The sequence below is a fragment of the Herpailurus yagouaroundi genome, unplaced genomic scaffold, assembly GCF_014898765.1.
Source record: "Herpailurus yagouaroundi ecotype Mexico unplaced genomic scaffold, PumYag 67525, whole genome shotgun sequence".
Taxonomy (NCBI): Eukaryota; Metazoa; Chordata; class Mammalia; order Carnivora; family Felidae; genus Herpailurus; species Herpailurus yagouaroundi.
Window position 1 is genome coordinate 1,161,251 of NW_024420331.1, and position 21,814 is coordinate 1,183,064.

The window sequence follows — 21,814 nt, forward strand, 5'->3', positions numbered from 1 at the left end:
GAAGGAAGGAAGGAAGGAAGGAAGGAAGGAAGGAAGAAAGAAATCAAGGTAAGCCTGGTCAACCTATAGCCTGATAAACCTATAAGTCACAAACAAGAAAGTTCCAAACATTCCAAACTGGATTTGCAGGTCTCTGTTCTACATAATTCATTAAAATCTTGTCTATCAACTTTTCAATTTGTTACCTTCAAAAATGACGTTATATGTACAGTGATGTAATAATGATGCTAGGATATGGGAAGGAAAAAGAAAATAATGAAGCCACTTCGATCTCAGTTGGAAATTCATAGAAGAATTTGTGCCCAAGATGGTAAATCTTAGGCACATGTGGCTCCTTATATTTAGATTAATTAAAATTAAATAAAATAGAAACTTTGGTTTGTCACCTGTACAACATTTGACTTCAAGCACTGAATGGCAACATATGGCTATTATCATAGGTTGTTACCACTGCAGAAAGTTTTATTGGACAAAGTTGCCTAGGAGTCCAGTAAGAGCGTACAATCCCACGAGGCCGCCATCGTTTAGAAGGAGTGTTCTGGACTCACCAAGCCTCAAAGTAATGCTCCTCTTGGCCACCAATTTTGTTTTCGCAGTTCTATCCTAGGTGGGGCCCCTGTGGTCCTATGGCGTCCAGATGCTCCTCACGCCTCAGCAAGTTCCAGAAAGAGATTTTAACCATGTGGAAGGGTAAAGCGAGGGAGGGCAGAGCCCTGGTGCAGGAGTCAGAGAACCCGGCTTCCAGATCAACTCTCTGCCCACTAGTAAGTTCCTTTACTTCAGTTTACCTTTGTTTCCTCATTTCAAAACTGAGGGCCAGAAAAGGGATGATTTCTAAAAGTTTCTCTGGCTCCCAAATGGTGTGTATCAGGTTGTGAGTACACAGCGTTGGGGGACAGGAGGAACAGGGAGCCTGAGTGAATCTAACTGATAACTGGAAATGCAACCTGCCTAATTTGCTTGCAGCCAACATGGAAACCCAGTGAATTCTCAAAGGGCCCTGCTGGGCACTCAGTACTCGTAGACGTCTGCAGGGAGCAATAACTTCTGTTCAGAATGACGCCCCTAACGAAGAGCTTTGTCTCTTCCTTGACAAAGTAAAGACTTTAAACGTCACTAGCCTCCACGGTAAGGATTATCATACTCCTTAGAGAATTTTCCTGATTCAAAGAATTCAAGGGGCACCTGGGTGGCTCAGTCTATTAAGCCTCTGACTCTTGATCTCCTGGTTCCTGAGATCACACTCCATGTTGGATTCTTTCTTTCTCTCCCTCTCTCTGTCCCTCCTCAGCTCTCTCTCTCTCTCTCTCTCTCTCTCTCTCTCTCACTCACTCAAAATAGATAAATTAACTTAAAAAAAGAATTCCAAAATTTTCCCTTAGGAAGTAGTCTATGAGAAGTTTATGATTCTGAGTTTCAAATGGTCTCACTCTAAGATAAGGGATTTTGACGGAGCGTCTCTTACACTCCTTGTGTGCCAAGACTGACTGTCACCTACAGATAATTCTTTCCATGCTGTTCTGAAACCTCAGAGATTACTGAACCACAGTGAACTCTGTGAGACAAAAGAAGCAATGAATTTAATAGAAGGTTTCCATCAACATGCTCTTGGCTGCATTTTGAAGTACCTCTTGAGGCCCTAAATTGATATCAGAAATGTTTGAGAAGAAAGCAAATGGGACAGGATTTCGGAAAGGTGAGGGAGACCTTAGAAAACCAGAGAACGTTGGTAATACTTGTCATAAACATCACAAGTAATTCATTCATTCCAGAATTGCCTTCATCACTCCTGAGCAATATAGCCAAGAACAAAGTAATGTACTTTTGGGGACACCTACTTCCAGCCTCCTCTGAAGTGAGATGGTCCCAAACGTGATTGCTAAGGACCCAGTCCCAGGGCAGTATTGTGACATCTAGGCAGAATGACAAAACGACCCCTGAAGTGGAGTAACCCTACTTTCTTACATTTATGTAGGCGCATCAAACATTCTAGAGGGTACAAGCAATGCAGAATTCACATTGAGTGAAAACCTACACTTTTGTTAAAGGGTAAAAAGTTCACACCAAAAGTGATCATCTCACAAAGATTTGGTATCAATGGGGATGTTTGAGTAACCCCCGCAAAGGTAACAGGGGGTCATGGCCAAGTGAAGAGAAAAACCTCACCTCTTCGTTATTTTCAAATGATTTAATTTATATTTCATGCAGTTTTTCTTTTTCTTTATGACATTGACACTTTCCCCTTTATGCCGCTGACAGATGGAACACTTGGACCAAATGAAATGAAACTGTAATGGCTCGCATTTGGGTAACCCTCCTCTGATTCCCCGTACCACATTATTCCTCCATCACAAAGGTAAAGTTTAATATAGCAGCCTCGTACCTATGTTAGCTTCATGCGGAATATTCTAGAAATAATAGAAACTACAACAAAGTTAGTAATTTATCAGAGGCGCCTGGGTGGCTCAGTTGGTTGAGCATCAGACTCTTAATTTTGGCTTGGGTCATGTTTCCGGGGTCGGGGGATCGAGCGCCGCATGGAGCTCCACGCTAAGCATTCAGACTGCTTAAGATTCATTCTCTCTCTCTCTCTGTTCCCCTCTCTCGGCCACTGCAGGAGAGCCAACAGTGAACTATTCTTAGTGGCAACACAGAAAATGGGAATGGGAAAAGAGGAAACAGAAGCAAAGTGTTATGGATGGTCCCTGCTACTGTTACTAATTATATAAAATAATAGCGTAGTCACAAGTCAGGGAACTTTATCTTGCTTAGAAAGTAATCTCTTCTACACACTCACAAGAATGCACCTTATGATAAAATATGCGATTAGTTTTTCTATTTTTTTTCATTAAAGTCTAACATATACAATAAAACAGGTAAAACCTTAACTGTATTATCAAAGTGACTTTTCACCTATGTATGCACCCGTGCAACCAACACCCATGCCAGGATATAGACGGTGTTCAGCACCCACAAGTTTGTGTCATATACATTTCTAGTTCATAGCCACCTGGCACTCAGAAGTACCCATTATTCAGAGGCGCCTAGGGGGGTTCAGTCGGTTAGGCGTCTGACTCTTGGTTTCAGCTTGGGTCATGATCTTGCGGTTCAGATCATGGGATCACATGGGATCAAGCCCCACGTCGGGTTCCGTGCTGAGTCTCTCTCTCCCACTCTCTCTGCCCCTCCCCTGCTCGTGCTCTTTCTCTCTCACTCTCTCAAAATAAATAAAAATACAAAAAGAAGAAGGAGAAGGAGGAGGAGGAGGAGGAGGAGGAGGAGGAGGAGGAGAAGAAGAAGAAGAAGAAGAAGAAGAAGAAGAAGAAGAAGAAAAAGTACCCATGATTCTGACTTCTATCACCGTAAATTAGCTGAACTTGTCTTTATTCTTCAGCTAAACGGGAATCACACAGCACATAAACTTCTATCTGGCTTCCTTCACAAAACCATTATGACAGAAGGACAGCAGTCCATTCTCTGTGCTGCCCTACAGTTATTTCATCATGAATTAAACTACTACTTGTTGGGGGTGAGGGGGATCCTACAGACCAGAGATCATGTAAAGCTAGCAAGGGAAGAATTGTCACAATGACAACTGAGGTGACCATTAGACTCTTACACCTCAGTTAGACACAGACACTGGCTATCAGACCTACTTAATACCCCAACCAAGACAAACTGATCATATGCATGGGGACAAAGGGAAAGGGGCAGAATATACTAGATGACCTCAGAATTTGTTTCATATCACACTGTTCTACATATTTGGTGCGCAAACGCTTGTTTTCGAAGAAAAAAAACAAATGGTCCCGAAATGATACAAGGACATCAAATTTGGAAGAGTAACATTATTAATATAATTTTTATTAACTCTCATCAGCAAGAGAGATTTCTGACACGATGTTGATGTATGATTAATTTGTTTTAATTGTGCTTTTCTTTACCTGATTTAAACTTCTCTCTTCAATCATGATACCTTATTAAAAAGGTTTCTTCATAGACATAACTCTCCTTCCGCAATCTTCTTGCTTCTGAGTGAGATTCATTTCACTTTATAATCGATAAGCCTTGTGCTCCTTGGTGCATCTTTCAGCCGGCTGCTTTCACGTGATTTAATCTGTCTTAGCATTTCCTAGGGGCTTAGAGATTTAATGTCGTAAAATAGAAATGAACAGGCTTTAATCACCAGGTTTGCCGGAAATGGTGTTAACCCTAGTTTAATGTACCTGAGTCCTCGGGGAACATTTGCGGGATCCAAAACAGTGGAAAATATTTATCACGGTTTCATTGCAAATTTTGTGACTAAAATGCTTTCTGATATCATTAGACATGCGTCTCGCAACCGAGACAAACAAAGGATGGCTTCCCTATTGTTTTATGATATTCTTAACCTGTTAGTTAACAGAAAAGAACAAGTCCATGAACATGGATTGAAAACTAAATACAGTATAGAAAAATAGCCAACAATAAAATGAAGGAAGCTTTGCTTTATGTCTTGTTTGCCAATAATTGCATGTTTTGATTCCTTTCTAGTATAACTGCAAAATGCTAACCAAATGTTTTTCTCTCGATATGAATAATTAGCACAAAAAAACAAATTTTCCAGAATGATTCTTTAGGCTGAGCCTGCACCCCATAAAAATAGCTGTATCTCTTCATTACAAGTTCCTTTTTTAATAGTAATTCCTTGCCCTTTCATCTACTTATCTCCATCACCATTCACTACTATAGATGAAAAAAAAAGCCTTTGTGCCATGAGCTACCCGTCTTGATTCTCCGGGACCAGCTCTCTGCAGCCTGGGACAGATTCAGTCAACATACAAGCAGTGCCCGAGGCGTTTTCATGTGAAGGTGATTATGAATTGGCTACTGTAAAACAAGCAGATAATTCACTCAGGTTCTTTTTATTTCCTCAAAGCAAACGGAACAGGTAAAGGGTGTACCTACTGAATCAGCAATCGGCCGTGATAGACTCACTCTGAGAGGGTTGGGTACACCCCACAATGCTTTGAGGAGCCCATTTATCAAACTCAAGGCTGAGCCATGAAAATTACAAAAAGTCCCTCTTGATCAATCCATCCACACACTTTTGTCCTTGGTTGCTCATAAATTTCCCTGTGCTCACTCACTGCATAAACCATTTAGTGTATATTTGGGTGCCGTCTCTCCCAAGCTTTGCCCCTTGTGTAATTTCCCATGGAAATGGGTTGTTGCTTTGTCCTACATCATTGGGGGGGGGGGGGGGGGGGGGGGGGTTCATGGGGTGGTAATTTCAGTTGCACTGAGATCTTTCCAGATGTTATGAGGGCTCACGAAGGAAAAAAAAAAAAAAAACCAGTGTGGAGGGCTAGGATCAATAATTCCTAACATGAGACAGACACCTGTGTTCTTCACGTGCTTTCCTAAGTAAGCTTTTGATCGTGGAGAACTTAAAAGTCACCAACTTTAATAAAGAGAAGCAAGAAGTGAAACAACTCCAAACTCACTTGAAAGCGCAGAGTCCTTATTTATCCATAAACTTCTGGAGTTTTTGAAACTACCGTCAGTAGGATGGTTTTTATGGCCTCGGGTTACAATTAAGAGAAAACTCGGGAGACACACAAGGCAAGATTTAAACTCCTTCGGACAGTTTTTTCAAATAATACTCCTTCATTCTCTTTGCACTGCTTTTCTTGTAAGATAACTGGCAGGTTCTTAATCTATGATTTGGCTCCATGCTAATCTGGACTATTCTTAGAAGCTCTATAAGGTCTCTTTCTTTCGCTGTTGTTGATTACATGCTAATTTACTTTCCGTCAATTCACTAAAGGCTCTTGTAAGTAACCATATTTGTGAAACACACACTTTTTGATAAGGTGTTCACCGGATAAAACGGGCAGAGTTTGTTTCGTTTGCTTATGGGAAATGCAAGTCGATTTCAATGTGACCCTTGTGACACTCATACAAAATATACAGTGATACTAAGTGTAACTATACAGGTACAAAATATAAAAACTACTATGCCTACCGTCTCCCCTCATCACATTGAAACGCTGCGTGTAATTGCTTGGGAAATCACTGAAAACTCAATAGATGTTAGCTGATTTGTCAAGGCAACGTTCTCTGACTTGCAGCCCGGGGTCTTTCGGCTCTACGAGGCATCAATACCTATTTCTGCGAGACCGTTCACAGGAACGACTATCTGAAACCTTGTCTTGCGACTGGGAAACCGACTGCAGGGAACAGAATATACCGATTCAAACTGCCTTGGCTGGCTTTTACAAGAAGACATGGAAGAATGGGGAGGTAGGGAGCAAACTTGGGCCAACCAAGAATCTACCCTCAAATTCCCTCTGAACCCTAAGCAGCCCTGACGCCATTTCTACCAATTAATGGTGTAATATAAATGATCTCCTACTTAGTAATTATGACAGGAGCCATGTATTAAAGGTCCCTCTTGGAGATGTAGACCACGAATGAAAACCTCGGAGGTGTCCTTGTGCAAACAAGCCTGCTTATGATTGTTTACACTTGCATTTTCTAAATTTATCTGACCATGTAACCCTGTTTTCATGTAATATCCCTTTGCAAATAGTATTCCATTTAGGAACACTCTTATGGTGAAGAGCACAGAATAGAGAGGCCCAGCGCCCCCTTTCTGCGACTCTAGGTAAAGCTCTTGAACTCTATGCCCGCCCACACGTACACACACACACACACACACACACACACACACACACACACACACCCGCCCCCCACTTTACTCCTTTCCAGAATGTAGGTGTTGAGCAGCTGGTTATACCAAAATTTCATCGAAACCTAACATTCCATTACTTTAACTTCTGTATTGAAAATGAAAATAACCAGCACACTCGTTTCAGGTCAAATTGTACAAGGCCATAGAGAGAGAATGTTTATGTGTTACGTTCAATACGACATCACTACACCCAACCTGTTGTACCCAGTTTCCGTCATGCCGATATATCGATGATAACTTAGCATGATGAAGACATGCCAAGACTAAGAGTTAGAAACCATTCTGGTCTTGTTTCTACCCTTTACCTGTGAGACCTCATGCGAGTCATTGCTGATTCCTGGGTTTCAATCGCCTCACGTGTAATTTCAGACTGTTGGAATGAATGACCCCTCAAGCCCCCTTCACTGCTAATGTTCCGTGAGCATTTTCATGGACAAGAATGTGTGGCTGCTGTGCCTCTGCTTTTACAACCTACCACTGACCCTATTGATTATGTCCTGTCGAGCCCTTGATTAGAAATGCAGTTTCGAATGATAATGTTCTTCCAAAGAGGATACTGGAGCATCTTTTTCTGGCATCATTAATATTCATTCAGTCGTCAGTTCAACCGTTATTTATGAAAAGGCTAATACATGCCAGGTGTCCTTGTGAACCTGGGCAACACAAACATGTGTAAGACGAACCACTGCTTGAATCGAAAACAGAGACAAATAAGAATTGCCATAAAGGTTTTATTTTAAATCGGAGCTTCTCTGCTTCCGCACTATTGACATCTGGGGCCTGAGAATTCTCTTGGGGCAGCTGTCTTGGGCACTGTAGAATGTTCCCCGGTCTTTATCCACTAGATGCCAGTAGCACACCCCTACAACCATCAGACAGGACAACAAACGTGTCTCCAGACCTTTCCACACAGGCACTGGGGAGAGAGTAGCCAAATCACCCTGATTTGACAACCACTGATTTAACTATATTCTTTTATTGTTAGCGGATTTTCTATCTGTGTGCTCTGTTCTAAATGAGTCAGACCATAAAATCCTAAGGATAGCAATTATATCCTACTTTTTTGGTCAAATTGCAATTTTGCAATTATTTATTAAGTACCTCCACAAGTTTAAGGTGCTATCTGATTCACTAAGGGCCTTAAAACATTAGTATAACAGAATTCTCTGCCAGTCTTGTTTAGGGGAGCAGATGGAACACCGAATACCTCCACTACTGGTCAGGTGGGGAAAGTTCCAGAAGGGGTGTAATCAAATGAGTTAGGAGCAAGTTACTCACTCAATGAACATTCCCGATTCTATTAGTGGTTCTATTGGGGGATCTGGAAAGAAGACAGTGTACAAGCTGGGTCACTGCTACCGGGATGGAGACTCCATTCTAGTGTTTAACAGATAGTGAAAACACACGCCGTGTGACATGGCACAGGATGCCTCTGGTTCCAAGAAAGCAAGAGGGAGTCGTAGGGAATGCTGGGAAGGGTGCAGGGTGCAATTTTAAAGGGACAAGTCATTCCCTACCTCCCCCAGTCACACAAGGTTGACCTTACAGACGACATGGGCTATTACAAGTAAGCAGCATAGAGTACAAAGCGTGGCTTTTCGGGGCACCTGGGGGGCTCAGTCGGATGAGTGTCCGACTTCAGCTCAGGTCATGATCTCACGGCTCGTGAGTTCGAGCCCCGCATCGGATTCTGTGCTGACAGCTTGGAGCCTGGAACCTGCTTCGGATTCTGTGTCTCCCTCCCTCTCTGTCTCTCTCTCTCTGTCCCTCCTCCACTTGCACTCTGTCTCTCTCTCTCTCTCTCTCTCTCTCTCTCTCTCTCTCTCTCAAAAATAAATAAACATTAAATAAAAAAACAAAGTGTGGCTTTTCGTCAGTAAAGAATGAATATGTGCTACCAGGGGAATCCACCAAGGCAGGAGAGAAAAGGCCCCAGCTCCCCTGGGCACCGGACACTTAAACCTTCAACACTTGCCTCCCCATGAGCCAACCCTAGCTCCACAGGTCTCCCCTGGATCTCTGTCCTCCACATCTGGGTCATCTCCTAGACTGTCCTCCCACCCCCCGCTTTCTCCAGGCTACGTGCCTCAGGACCTGTGATCACAGGAAAATAGGGTGCTTTCTCTCTCCCCCGTTTTCCCTAGGTGCCTCATTTTCATGGAGCTTTGAAAACTGACTTACTCACATCCTGTTCTCAGAAATTCTCTTGCATCACATCCGCTTTTTCCCTGGGGTGGCAAGCAGCCAAGTTCTCTGCCAGCACTCGAGATTCTATACCTAACTGCCAGTACCCAGGTCTGTCTGGATCCCTTGGGTTTCTTCGATCTGCACCAGACCTTGTTCTACCCCCTTTCTTTGGTCTCCCCTCCTGCTGGAAAAACCTTTCCAGGACTTCTCTGCTCTCCTCGGGGGCTCCTCCCTCACTTGGGTGCACCCCACCCCCTTTCAGAGAAAGATCTAGCATGGGAGAGCACCTTAGGGTTCCAGACCAGAACTATGGCCTTCTTATGGACTCTTCTATCAAATCCCCTAGTATAGTTACTCCATTTTGTGGAACATTCTCCTGGCATCCATCTGCCCAGACTCGACCACTGGATTGCACTGTCAGTAGCACATTTTCAATCTGACCAGAGGCAGGACAGTCTCTATTTGCAATGGTGTGTAAAGTCCTTGCTTCGTCATTCAAGTGATTGTGAATCTAAGCAACTCCTTGCATCCCTATTTCTAAGCTGAAATCACACACACACACACACACACACACACACACATACAGGCCATACATAATGTCTGTATATGTGAAATCATTTTCTTATTTTGTAACGGACATAGTTTCCTCCAAAACCGCCACTTAACAGAGCATGAAAAAAAGAACACATTCCTCATGAGTGTATGGTGACAATTTGTATCTAATTAACTCAATAATATTAATTCAACTTTGAGCAAGCTTAGCCGGCCTTAGTGCCTAAAAGCTGAAATACTCGAAATGAAACAAAAGAAGCAGGTTGCCTGTCATTTTAGCCGTTCCTGTATGAAGCAAGGGAAGCCATCCCAACTCTATCCTCAACAGATGATGAGCTTCCGGAGAGGGTTCAAACTTTTTCAACTCTAAACACGGGGTAATGGCCCTGGGTCCTGTCGTTTTCTGCATTGTCTGTAAAGACCTCTAGTGACAATGGCTACTTCTGCAAGCCTCGTTTTGCAGCCCACAGCCTTGTCCTTCATTGCTTTCATTCCATTTGGCCATCACGAATGTCACAGAACACAAAGATCCCACAACCACAACGTATTGGGATGGGGTCCGTGAAGTTCAGTTGGAACGGGTTCCTCTTGAGCTTGGGAATGCCCATGGGCACACTGACAGCCAACTGGGGAGGCAATCTGCTCACAGGGGTGAAAAGCCCCAGATCCATCCCCAGAGCTCACTTTGGCTCACCCATTTCCTAGCTGCGTGTCAGGGTTTTTCTGAACCACCTTTGATAAGTGGCTCGGCCTCTCTGTCCCTCCGTAATCTCACCTGTAGAAGAGAGATAGCGTGGGCTCTTTCACTGTGGCATTCTGATAATTAGATACTGTCCAAAATACACTGAGCTCTTCACAAAAGGTGGCTCTGTAAACAGAAGATAATCAAAACTGCTTTGATAACTCACTCCAGCAAAGAAATCAGGCCCAGACAGTCCGGACTTCCAACGTCATGGGCCTCTTGCTGTCTGTTTTAACAAGTCCAGGCTGGACCCTCAAATAACTGAAACCTGCACAAGCTTTGATGCCAGTGAGACTTTGGACACCGTTCTCCAATGGACTGGACACTTCCTTTTGGCTCAAGGAAAACAGTGCCTACAACAAAACCTCTGTTCATCTCAACTGGCTGAAACATTCTAGAATATAGGCCCAGGTGACTGGCCCTACTTTCTACTTTGACACAGCACCACATTCTCTAATTAAAGGCATTAAGATAACAAAATTTTAAATGACAATGAAGGAAAACTGGTCATTTTATTTATTTATTTATTTAAAGAAATTTTTTAACTTTTATTTATTTTTGAGACAGAGAGAGACAGAGCATGAATGGGAGAGGGTCAGAGAGAGGCAGACACAGAATCGGAAACAGGCTCCAGGCTCTGAGCTGTCAGCACAGAGCCTGACGCGGGGCTCGAACTCACGGACCGCGAGATCGTGACCTGGCTGAAGTCGGACGCTTAACCGACTGAGCCACCCAGGCGCCCCAAACTGGTCATTTTAGAGACGACAGAGAGTGAGCACTTGAGTCAGGAAGTGGGAAAGGGGCAGAGAATGACAGAGAGAGAAAGATTCCCAAGCAGGCCCCCTACATTCGGTGGGGAGCCCAACACTGGGCTCGATTTCAGGAACCCTGAGACCATGACCTGAGCCAAAACCAAGAGTTACATGCTTAACCCACTGAGGCACCCAGGCATCCCTTGCCTTTTTCTAAACTCAGTACTGATTACTCAAAACTCTATTTCTGAAAATTTACTTAGCCTTTATACCCTACTTGCTTTTCACGTTGACATGTTACTATAAAATCCTTCCAGAAAACTCTATGATAAACCTCAGCAAAAAAGTATTCCTTGGAAAAACTTGATACCTTCAATAAAAGACTAAGTTACTAAAACAAGAATAGTGGTGAACATAATTTTGTAGGCTCAGAATGATGAAGAACCTACCACCAATCAAAATTAATTTTCCTGTAATGTCACCATACATCGATCCCTGTGCCAGCACGGATGCCATTAGAAGCACCTACAGTATATCTGAGAGTGATTTCCCACAAACAACGTATAGCTCCTTCTCTTAATCTTTGCCCCTATTTCCAACCTCTCATGCTCAAATCAGATGCGTAGTTTTTGGCGTAGAAACAACGATCTGTGTGCCTGGGTAATCACCAGCACTGTTTCTCAAGTGAGGTTCCAACAGGTCAGTACTTGGGCAGTTCTCTTACTTTTGAGACCCCATACTTAGATGCCAAGAATGCTTTACTCTGTTCTAAGTCTTGTTAACTCTACTGCCAGCAAATTATATTTCCCCTGATCTAACCATTTGAACAAAATCTTCTGGAAGGTACATATATGCGCACACACGCACGCACGCACACACACACACACACACACACACACTGTATCGATGCATCATGTGTATGTAAATGGATAAAGGGTATACATATATGATATCACAAATTACCATTATCGTTCATAAAATTTGAGTGTTAATTGCAACAGATACTTCTGTGGGGTGATAAGAAAAACAATACCTCAAAGACCCAGAGAGCAGCTGACTTATTTTAAAATTGTAACTTACATGACCAGTCTTTTAGAAACAATGGAATCACATTGTCCACACGCCCACATAACTGCATTTCGGATTCCTGAGGGCAAATACAATCCAGAATTGACTTACAATTTCAGCTTTCTATTTCTCAGGCAGCTTGTGAAAGAGATCAAATAGGTTGCACTGAACACACATTGCTAAGAGACACTGCTTACTTCAGATAGTCTGGAAGCCAACACGTGTTAAGAATGGTTTACAACGGACAGGACTAAATAGCACTGAGCAGATAACATGCTTTAACTTAGAGCTTCAGCCACTCATCAAGATTTCCCCCTATGGGACTATGCTAACTGTTTGCATCTTTAGGAATGAACCTGAGTGAAAATGAACTTTCTCAGTCTTTCTGTGTCTCCAAAAGCCACTTCTTGACAGGTTTTAGAAAAACAAACAGAGCCACCAGACAGAAATAACCAAACGAATTCCAAAGATGTCACACGAAAGACAAACGAGACACAGAGGGTACATTTCATTTCCTAGGTCAGAACTTTGCTTTTCCCCCAGATTCCCACTGAGAACATTCCTGCTTCCAGGACAAAAATTCAACACATTTCTGAGTGCTCGGGGACAAGAAGAGTCACCATCATGTGTAAGAGTAACTTCTGGATTGTACCACACCATAAGTCAATGGCAAGTTGAAATCTCCCCCCTTCTTCTGCCGCTCCACTGGCAATAACATCTAAGGAACGTATCACTCCAAACAAATTGAAACAAGTCTCTGTTCACCCATACATCGCCCCTCAGCCCACATTTTCCTACACGGAGCACACACTTCACGGTTTACCTTTTAATTACTGGATTCTGTCAAGGGTTCTTCCTACGATATCCAGCAGGAATGCGAGTTGACGCGTGCTGTTCACCCCCAAGTGGCATTTGACTCCATTCCATGCAATCCCTCTACACAGTATGGATGAACGGGCCAAGTTCAGGTTCACGGCCCTACAGAGTCTTTATTCCTCACAGCACAAGACCAGAGAGCGAGCAAGCCGCTGCCGCCGGTGATGCTCCGCTCTTGTTAGAACTAATGGAAAAAGCATGCTGCAAACAGCCCTTTACAGGCTCGCTCTCCTCACTCTTGCTGTGACAAAGTTACAGCTGGAACTCGGGTAAAGAACAAAAGGAAAAAAAAAAAATACAAGCTGCCCCCTCCAGAGGAGCTTTCTCTTCCAGCAAAACATTACCCCCACCAGGGTTGGGGACAACAGGTGAAGTCACGTATGAAGGCTTGAACTCGACTGCCCAGAAGAGCCCAGGCAGAATAGCATGGGAGCCTGTGCCGCACACGCATCAGTCAGCCTAGCACTGCCTCTTTGCAACGTGCCTTGGGTGTGCAAAAGGAGAGCAAACAAACATCCAATAAACAACAGAGAACGCAGCCGACAGCTTAACCTTGCTCCTGCCTTCAGAAAAGCCAGACTGCTCTGTTTGCTCAGGACTCTCCTTTTACCTACATTCAATTTGAATGAGCCAGTGCAAACGCAAGGCCCCTCCGCTCCGGAGAACGGGATGCATTTATGCGAAACCCGAGCAGCATGCCTAATGCCCAGGCATCCTGTGCATTCCCAGGAGCTTTTATTACACGGCTGGCTTACGTTTCACCGCTGAGCCTCCGCCAGCACCCGCTGCCCTTCTGCAAGCCCTGGGACTTCAGGGCAACCTCCCATCCACACGCAGGCACCTGAGACACCACGAGCGTCCACAGGCACCCGGGGACGCTCGGACCGATGGGACTGTTGAGTGAGCGGACTCTGCCTTGCTTCCATTTCCCTTTCAGTCAGCAACTTTCGGGACTGGGGAAGATGAGCACCAGACGTACCATGGTGTGTCCGCTTTATCCTGACAAGTGCCTGCTCTGTGGGCCTTTATTAGAAAGGGATTCATGAAAACGGACCCCCAGAGCCTGAATTCTTCCTTCACGTATAACATGAAATAAAAGCCTAATACAATCCCACTGTACAAAAAGCGTGTGATGTTATATAACATAATAACGTGTGCCTACCAGGCCACGGCCAACATCCCATCTGATTAAAACGACCTGCTCCCGGCAGTGATGGAGAACCGGTCTTCTCGGTACATTTAATTTTACATTTCCCCCTCACATATAGTTCATAATTGATTGAGTTGAAAAGGCACTACTGTTACACTGCTCATTTGTCTTGCTCCAAGTTGGCCCCGCTGTCTAACATGGTTTGGGAACGACACCTGCAGGGTCATGTTTTACTATGGGCCTTGGGACTCAGGCGTTCAGGACAGGTTCTGTCTGGGACCGACCCCGACCTTCTCCTGCAAGCTCTGTGTTTAGATAACATGTATCTGGGATGTATCGGGGAGCTCTTCCTGTGACTTGTGTTATAGGGACTGAGATCACCGAGGCTGCCAGAGGCACCAGGAGGGTGGCAAGCACCGCACAGGGAACATTGCATTAATGGGGCCACTGTGGTCCAAGGAACTGTGCTCCGATCGGCGGGTCAAGCAACAATGGGATCACTGTACTGAGGGCTTCTGCAGATCTCTGGAAAGTCATGCTAATCACACTCACAAGAGATTGATGTATGAAACAGATGGTAATTTATAGGGTAAAATTTGCCCAATAAATAATGTATGACAAGAGCAGGGTCTTTCAAAGGACCAGAATTTTCACATCGACCCAGCAAGCTTGACCCACTTCTCTGCCTTTTCTCCTAGATTTGAGATCGCAGGGGGTGGGTTATTATTACTTGGGATTTCTGTTGTAGGGGATGACATTCTTAAGAAGAAAGAAAAAAATAAATCTAGTACAAAAGCAAGTACAACATTTGTTACAGGGCAACATTACCTTCTATGAACATAAATATCAAGTTATGGAAGTCTCGCCCAATAAGGCAAGGAGAAATTAAAAGTATGACCAAAAGGGTTTTTTTTTTTTTTTAATTTTTTTTTTCAACGTTTATTTATTTTTGGGACAGGGAGAGACAGAGCATGAACGGGGAAGGGTCAGAGAGAGAGGGAGACAGAGAGTCGGAAACAGGCTCCAGGCTCCGAGCCATCAGCCCAGAGCCCGATGCGGGGCTCGAACTCACAGACCGCAAGATCGTGACCTGGCTGAAGTCGTACGCTTAACCGACTGCGCCACCCAGGCGCCCCCTTTTTTTTTTTTTTAATTTTTTTTTTCAAGGGTTTTTTTTTTTTTTAAATGAACATTTCATAGATCACAAAGGTAAAATTTAGTAAGTTGGGAGACTCAACAATAGGCCAAAACTATTCACATTCAATTTCTAATCCTAGCACAGAGAGTCAAAACCATTAGTATAAGACTACGAAGCATGAGTGGCGATGGGAACGAGACACAGGTACGCATGTTAGCACCAATGATTAGGAAAGAAAAGATTTGGGCAAACATTCCAACCCACATTTCCATATGGGATTTATGATTATGATCACTCATGGATAGCCTAAAAAATTGGAGGATACCTTCCAACATTTGGGCGAATATGGAAATGTCTGGGAGGCAGTGAGGACTATAAATACCAGTTCAAAAACACTTTCTAGAAAATTCTCGGGATTGATCAATTCACTTATCCATTCATTTCTTCACATACCATTTCGCAACTGCCTCCCATGGGCCATATTCCTTGTTGGCCATCAGGGGACACAGAAACGAGGAATAGATCATTCCTTCTGACCAGATGGGGCTAATGATCTTAGAACTCAGGATGCCTTTCCTCATTTCCCAAAGGAATACTTCGGCCAAAGTCCCAGAAAATGACATTGCAGGACTCCCCCATCAGGAATATCCCGTGGTTCTAACACCTGAACTCAGTCTTCCCAAACACCTTGGGGAGAGAATCCGAGAAAACACCAAGGATGATTGGTCCCTGAACTACCAGCAGGAACTGTAAATAATTGGCTGTCTCCTTCACCTTCTGGTATCAGACTGTGGATTGGTTAGGTGGCAAAAGAGACTGTGCAGATGCGACTGCAGTAAGGTTATTAATGTCACACTATAACTCAGCTTGTCTTATACTAGGAAGATAGTCCTGGATGGCCTGAGTGGGTCCAATGGAAGTACTTAAGCACTAAAGGGCAAAGGAGAAAATGGAAGAGGACGTTAGAGACTCAAAGCCTGAGGAGGATTCAGTGTAGCATTGTTGGCTTGAAGAAGAAGGGGGCACAAATCAGAAAAAATGTAGACCCCAGTCCTACAGATGCAAAGAACGGACTTTTGCCAACAAACTGGAAGCTTGAAGGAGTACCCATGCTCTACGGGCTGAGGGCCACAGTCCTGGCTGACACCTTGAATTTAGCCAGGTAAGACCCTAAGCGAGCCATGGCATGCAGAACCTCTGACATAGAAATACAATTTGTGAGAAAATAAATGGGGACGTGTGAAGTCACTGTGTAATTTGTTACACAGCAGACCTCTGATGAGCCAGCTATGCCTGTGGCTTAGGTGGGTGATCTTCTACAAACTAATCAATCCCCTTTGCAGACTGTCTCCATTCATTTGGCTCATCCTCGGGGAGAGTGATCCCTACCGGTGCCACAGATGTCACTGCACAGACAAGCCAAGCCCAGAGAGATGCTAGGTCAGCACAGGGACACCCGAGGAGTGGGAACAGGCTTCTAGGACTGATGGAGGGGAGGGGGAAGCATGCTGCAAACAAGTGCCAGATATTGTGTTAGCTTCTGGGGACTCGGAGACAAGAAAAGCAGGATCTTTGCCTTCAAGGGTGTTATAATAGATTGAAGGAGATGGGGCAAGTAAGTAAAAGAAAACACAGAACTGAGATGCCAGGAGCAGAGAATAAAGTCATCCCTTCCATTTGGAGGCACGGGGCTGGGAGGTGGGGGACCCTGAGCCACAGATGTTGTGAATATCCAAGCTACCACCTTTGTATAGGCACTATACACCTAGACGAAAGATCAATTACTACCAAAATATAAACATGCTATCTCTATTTATCCATCTATCTATATCATCCATCCATCCATCCATCCATCCATCCATCCATCTACCTACCTACCGACCCACTTGTCTATCAATCATCCATCTATCTATCCATCCATCCATCCATCCCTCTATCTATCCACCCATCTATGTAACCATCTATCCATCCCAATATCTATTTATCTATCTATCTATCTATCTACCATCTACCTACCTACCTACATACCTACCTATCTTTACAGACAGGATCCAGCCCTAAATATGCATGACCATGCTTATCTCACCTTGCATCTTTGCAACCACATGGGATTCTCTCTTTATCAAAAATGTTGACATGGTGTTCACTTTGGATTTTGTCACAGCCATTTTGATTTTTTTTTTTTTTTTTGCATAGTGTGTCAAAATATTGTTCATCTTGGCAAGGCATTTTGTGGCACCCTCGTACATTTTGCGCACCAGCCGACTACATCACTTAGCTTACCCTAATAAAGACCAAGCCGAGTGGACCAGGCAGTGGGGGGGTGGGGGGGTGGGGTGTCAGGCAGGGACAGGAATTAGTTCAAGTCCAGCGTGGCTCATTCTGACATAGCTCAACAGTAAAATCGTTTGCTGTGTGAACTGAAGCTTTCTAATTCTGGGCCTACACGAACATCTGTCTGATTTCTATCCAGTCTTAACATCGAGTCCAAGATTCCCAGGTTTCAAAAGATTTACAAATGTTCAGTTTGATTTTCTTTAGGCCTATTCAAAGTATTAACCTGCTTTCCTATTAAATTTGAATAATTTCAATCCAGAAAATCGACAGAGCTCCCTTTGTGAAAATCAAACCGAACTAGGAGGAAAGTTGAACTGAATTTAAGGCTATGGTTACACTCAGGAACAGCAAAATCAGAGTTTTTCTGTATTCTTAGCATAATGAGGTCAAGCTACTTCCCCAAGTTCACACAGGTGGTTCATGCAGCTTTCCGGAACCACCAACTGACCTGTGTGCGCAGGTTACCCAGTGATCACAGAACCCTCTGTTCCTCCTTTGAAGCACTATCATTTTTGTGGGTCTCATTTTCTGCTTTCATAAAAGCAGAACATTGGTCTCCAAAATGGTGCTCAAAGGGAACTCTGAGTTTCCCAGTGGCCGACTCCGTATTTAATTGTATCATTTTTACAATAAGGAGGATTCTTTTTCCCTCCAGTTCTAAAAATAGCAGGGGACCACACAGTTTTGGCTTTGGATTATCGACAGAACAATTTGTCCCATTGGCTTTTTGGCTTTGTTTAGTTGGGAGATATTATTTCATTGTCAGGTTGATGTTGGTTCCTTCTAGCTGTGAGTGGGCTTAACACAAAAGGTGTTCTCAGGGCCAATTTAAACCAGCAGGTAGAAATTGTTACACATCTGAATCAAAATAGAGAGGAAAAGTATATGCCACTTGCTTTGATAAACTGCCACCATGTATTATCTGGGACTGAGATTTTTAAAAATCAAACACTTTGTAGAGTTTAAGCAATCAGCATCTGATTAGTACTTAATGACTCTTAAGGGCTCCACAATAATTAAAATGCAAAGAAGGGAACAGAATGTCATGAGAGTTTGCATTTTTAAATACTCAGGTGAAAGCAAGGGAAATGTAACATTCTTTCTGCAAAATGAATTATTTCCTTTCTCCTAAGCACTCACTTACACCTCCAATAATTCAGAACACACCAGCTTGCCCCGGGAAAACAGGAAGTTGAGCATATTGCAATTATACACATGACTCTACAAATCCAAGGCTAACTTCTACGTTTCCAACCCGAGGAATACCAAAACAGACTGAAACTGTCCTGTGACTGTACAATTATCTGGTGAGGCAGTAGGAAGAGCTAACCCACCAGGTCTGGTTTCCCAATGGCATCTCTATGACTTCATGGCGCCTCGTGGTCATGGGCGGATCCTTCCAGTAACTGCTTCTCAGATCCCATGGTGCTCTGGGACTGATGTCCTTATTTATTCAGACATGGACATTTTCGAACTCTTGATCTCGCTTTCCTTCTCTGAGAAAGAGCCTCAAACCCAAATGAATGAAAGGCCAGCTCTGTCAGCATGGGGCGAAGAGGGGGCATTTTCCTAGGAGTCTTTTCAAATTCTTTTAACCATTTGCAGGCCCAAGTTCACAGCACCAGGAGTAAAACGCAATGGTCTAACCCAAAGTGTTATGTGAACCCAAGACACCAGCTTTGCAGCTTCATCGAGAATTGAACGTTAGAGGGTCATGGCAGGGATGGCCTCGAGATTGAAACAGAATCCTAGAAAGAATGATGGAGAAGGGGCTAGGAGGGGTTGACATGCTTGTGGTGGGCTCAAGGACAGAGGGCCTGTGAGCCCAGGGTGTGGTTCTCACTCCAGGCCATGCACTACGAATCCTGTAGGAAGCATTAAGAATATTCACGCCTTGTCCCGCCCCAGAGAGACTGACATAATTGGTCTAGGCTGGATCCTGGGCATCAGGTGTTACTAACATCCAAACAAGGTTGGGAAACACCAGTGTAAGTCTGACAGATTTCCAGCAATTTCCAGAAGTCACCATATTTTTTTGTATTTGTATCTTGTATTTGTATACCAAATACCAAGACGTTGTATGCGATGGAAGATAATTTAAGCATAAAGACAGAAGACCCAAATCAAATCAAGAAACTGATGGAGTCCACGCTTCTCATTGGTCAGTACCAGAGACACTGAGTGGCTGAATCTTCTCCACAGAGAAGTAGGGCTCTTTCTGGAAGTATCTCAGCATCTATCACAGGCCACCACTCCCCAGTTATTCTTATCTTGGATTGTACGATGAAACGCGGCATGGCCGCCCACATACGATATTGTTTATCTTAAAAAGTTTTTGTGTATCTCCCAAATAATGCATGGGATAACACCCTTTATTAAAAATATGTCCCACATATTGCATGGGCCAGACTAGTGCCAAAAAGCATTATTTGTTATTCATCTCAAATTCAAGTTCACTACGCATCCTGTAATTTTATTCACTACATCCAGGCGGGACCTGAACTCCTATTTTCGCTTAAGCTGTTATCGCAGGCATATATATCGATCTCATGTGGCATTGACTATGCTAAGCATTTAGCATACCGAAGCACCCTTCAGCGTCCCAGAGACCACATATGAAGACTGAGCCAGGAAGATCTCTTTACCTGAAGGCCCGACAGCTCGCCTTCCTCCTGTGGAGTAGGCACAGGTTAATTGCGGGGTCCTAGGCATGCGCACCAACTCAATCACTTCCTTGCACCTTGCAATGAAAAGTGAGTCTTTCTTAGTCACTTTCTTAGTCACTGCCCCGCTAAAAAGGGAGTTTGGTTTCTTTTTGATTCCAATGAGAACGAATGAGAATCAAGAAAGGCTCTACAGAGCACGAAGCCGGTGCCTGGCACATAAAGGCTTGTAATCGCCATGGTCATGACTACTTAACAAGCTGATTTCACTGAGCTCTTTGTCATACTCCTATTAAAATGGAACCAAAACAAAGTCTTAATACAGGAATTTCAGACTCAGCTCTTCAACCTACACATAGGTTCATTCAGAAAATAATATTTAATTAGAGACATTGCTCCCCAATTTCCTATGCCTCCCCCTCCCCCACTCTTGTCATTCCACGTGTGTCTCAAACATGTTATCTTGGCCTGCCACAATTATCAGATGTAACCATCACCATATGATCTGGCTGTGCCTTGGTGGGGACCAGGGACATCAGGTGATGGGACACAGGGAGCTAATTCATCATTGTAATTATTTGCAATCTACATGTTATTTAGAGGACGTATACAAAGAGGCAAAGATGATTAAAAAAAAAAAATCACCAAAATAGGTATAAGGTGCAAAATTCAAAGCAAAGGGGGCGACTGGGTGGCTTGGTTGTTTGGGCTTCCAACTTTGGCTCTGGTCATGATCTCGCAGTTTATGGGTTCAAGCCCTGCGTCTGGCTCTGTGCTGACAGCTTGGAGCCTGGAGCCTGCTTCAGATCCTGTGTCTCTGTCTCTCTCTGCCCCTCCCCTGCTTGAGCTCATTCTCTCTCTCTCTCTCTCTCTCTCTCTCTCTCTCTCTCTCTCTCTCTCAAAAATAAACATTAAAAAAAATTTCAAAAACATTCAAAGCAAAGCAAAGGAGATCATTTTGCAAGAAAACCTAAGCTGAGGACAGCCGTGGCTATCTAGTGGGAAACTGCCCGGCATTTGAGGCAAAAAGGGACACTCATTCTATAACCAAGTTCCCTGTCTAATACCAGTGAACACACCATCAGGACAGAGAAATCCCACCGGGCAAGAAGATTCATGCATCACCTGGCTCCCCAGAGAACATAGTAGACTGGATCTGTTTTTGTATTTTCCTAATCATACAGAAGAATTCTGGGTTCCAAATATTCCTTTCTTTTTTTAAATTGTGTTTTAGTTGAGAGAGAGAGAGAGAGAGAGAGAGAGAGAGTGCAAGCTGCAGAGGGGGGCAGAGGAAGAGACAGAATCTTAAGCAGGCTCCAGGCGCAGCAACAAGCCCCACTGGGGGCAGGGGAACGGGGGATACTCCACCTCAGGACCCAGAGATCATGACCTGAGCCAAAATCAAGAGTCCAACACTTAACTGACAGAGACACCGAGGTGGCCCTCTTTGACTTTTTAAGCAGGCTCCACCCTGGGCGTGGAGGTTGAACTCACCCCAAGATCCAGACCTGAGCTGAGATCGAAAGTCCAAAGCTTATCGGACTGAGCCACCCAGGCGCCAACCAAATATTTTTAAGGATACAATCCCTGAAGACAAAGCAATCAAGAAACAT

At 43.9% G+C, this 21,814-nt stretch overlaps 1 protein-coding gene across 5 annotated transcripts in view; it reads right to left on the reverse strand.

Moving 5' to 3' along the window:
- The window catches only part of FRMPD4 (FERM and PDZ domain containing 4), an 868,248-nt gene that overhangs the window by 296,831 nt on the left and 549,603 nt on the right, over window positions 1-21,814 (reverse strand). Inside the window, exon 1 of one of the 5 annotated variants that reach the window (XM_040467609.1) lies at window positions 12,861-13,321. The exons of the other annotated variants lie outside the window; for them this stretch is intronic. The gene's annotated coding sequence lies outside the window, so the exon portion shown is untranslated. Of the gene's footprint in view, window positions 1-12,860; window positions 13,322-21,814 lie in introns of those variants that run through there. 5 annotated transcript variants of the gene reach the window in all.